The sequence below is a fragment of the Montipora foliosa genome, chromosome 1 (assembly GCF_036669935.1).
Source record: "Montipora foliosa isolate CH-2021 chromosome 1, ASM3666993v2, whole genome shotgun sequence".
Lineage (NCBI taxonomy): Eukaryota > Metazoa > Cnidaria > Anthozoa > Scleractinia > Acroporidae > Montipora > Montipora foliosa.
The window spans coordinates 21,772,511-21,775,010 of record NC_090869.1 but is presented as its reverse complement, the minus strand read 5'-3'; positions in this window follow the sequence as shown (position 1 = coordinate 21,775,010).

The following is a 2,500-nucleotide window of genomic DNA, read 5'->3' as shown; positions in this document are numbered from 1 at the left end:
CGTTAACAAAGTGAGATGTCGCGAAGATTCGAAAGGAGAAACTTGAAGTGGAGAAGTACAACCATAGTCTGGCAGGGAATGCGACTAAATGTTTTGAATTGTTCTTCCCTTCATTTCGATTTATTTCAAAACAAGCCAAAGAGATGACTTGTAAAATTTACACAGTAGCATAAAATTGTAACGAAATCGAAACAAAACAGCATTAAGTTTATAATTTTCTTGTCAGTAACAATGAAAGGTAGAAGTGAGATCGTACTTCCAAAGTTAGTCAGGTAGAACCCAGGATTGAGGCATTCGCACCGATTATTTTTCAAAAATTGACATTTTATAATTTCTTATTTTGACGATAAATTTGAACATCATAAATTTTAACATTGTCTATCCTCATGCAACCTTAACATAGTCTAATCAGTGATCAACATTTTTGCCGGCAATCTGCGGTTTCCATGACAAACTGCACCAGGGTTGTTTACATGTATGTGACAAACGATGGTAGCTAGGAAGACGGTGAGTTGAATTAATTGCCACTTGTGACGAAACCAAACTTAACAATGGAGTATTGAAGGAAAATCGTGTTTGGAGACGGTAAATTCTTGAAAAACCGTTGTTTTTTTCCTGCGTTTTTTGGACGTTTTTTGACCACGAACCAGTGGCTCAGTTGTTTGAGCATCGGGCTGTCACGGGGAAGGTCGGATCAACACTCAGGATCTTAAAATAACCGAGGAGAAAGTGCTGCCTTTCAAGTCTCCTCGAATAATGACTATAAACCATAGGCCCCGTCTCACAAATATCTTCCATGTTCATTAGTTCCCTGTGGTACGTTAAAGAACCTTGAAGAACCCACAAACTATTCGAGAAGAGTAGGGGATGAAGTCCCCGGTGTTGTGGCAGTCCTGTTCTCTCCAGCAGAAGTGGCCGGCTTGGCGGTGATGTCTCTAAAAAAGGCTTGTGGTGTATGAGGCCTCCTAAGCCGAAACAGCCATAAGTTAAAAAGGGACTTTGCCGAGTACTGGAATATGTAGATGTAGATGTCTTTTGTTTGGTTTTAAATTGTTTTCTTCCGCAACAGGATACCAACACACCTCAAGAGACAGGAAGCGATGGATGATAAACCTCTCTATTCCCGCTTTCCTTCTCTTGAAAAAAAAAACGTGAGCGGCCAATTAAAGGCTGCTTTATTTAAAAGCTATCTCCCCCCCCCTCCCCCCCGCCCCAATTATTTGGGAACTGCCTGTGGCTGGACGCAAGCTCAAGGGAAGAACTGACTTCGGAAGAAGGAAACAAATTGATCACATGCATGATATGATCGACCGCTAAAAATTGGCGCGGTGAAAGCCTGCGCCTATAGTTCTAGTCAAGTCAATAGTCAATTATATAGTAAATTATGATTGTTACTAATTATTACGGTTGTTTAAATTTCCTTGACATTAAATAATTTTTAGCGCTAAGTTATACCTAGTTTACTGAGTCGATTTAACATTTATATCTTGTAATTCTTTTAATTTTTAAAATTTATCTTGTATTTCTTACACGGCATGCCTGAAACCAGTTTGCTGAGCCATTAACCGTGTTTTAAATAAGGATGATTGATTAATTGATTGAGGTCGCTGGCGTCGGGATAACTAGAACAAGCCGACTGAACCTGGAAGGGGAAAACTAAAAAGGCCACTGCATTGATAACCTCGATCGTCAGCTGTAGCAAGGCTGATCATTGGTTTCAAGAACACGAAGTACTGTTGTTTTTGTGTCGAGCATTTCTGAATTAAGCTTGTGGACACGTACTCGCGGAATACTGATTCCGGGATGTATAATGGCAAACTGCACCCAGTTTCTCAATTGACCCGTAAGCTTTTCAAGCCGGGAAAGCTACAGTAGTTGTTAAGTTACGATCCTGCAGTAATTATTGTCGATTCCAAAAAGGCGATCTTTCAGTAACATGTTCTCAAGGCAAAGACAAGCTGAGTTGCTAGCACAGTTTATGTGTTCATAAAGAATCATTTCCCTACGGAGATTAACACGGAACAACTGCATCCGAAATTAGCCCTGAAAGGAAACCTTCACCAGGGGCCTGTTTCTCGAAAGTCCCGAAAGTTTGTGGGCTACTTTCGGGTGGCCCAATTCCTTCTGTATCTCAAGAACGGAGAGGTTTTAAGTCGTCAAACCTCACAGTCATTTTGCTTTTTGTTATCTTGAAAACATGTTGAAAGATAGATCGGCTTTTCAAAATAAGCGGTTGGCAGTTTAAAAAAATGGTATTTCGGGCCTGAAAAATTTTCGGGACTTTCGAAAAAGGGCCCGTTTCTCGAAAGTTCCGATAAGTTTTCGGGTCCGAAAAGCCACTCACAAAACTGCCATCCGCTCATTTTAAAAGGCTGGTCTTTGAACATGTTTTAGTTGAAGACGTAAAGAAGCAAAAAGATTCTGGAGTTTGATGGCTTAAAATCTTGCCGTTCTTTAATAAGAAACACAGGAAATTGTGACACCCGAAAAGGGCCAGAAA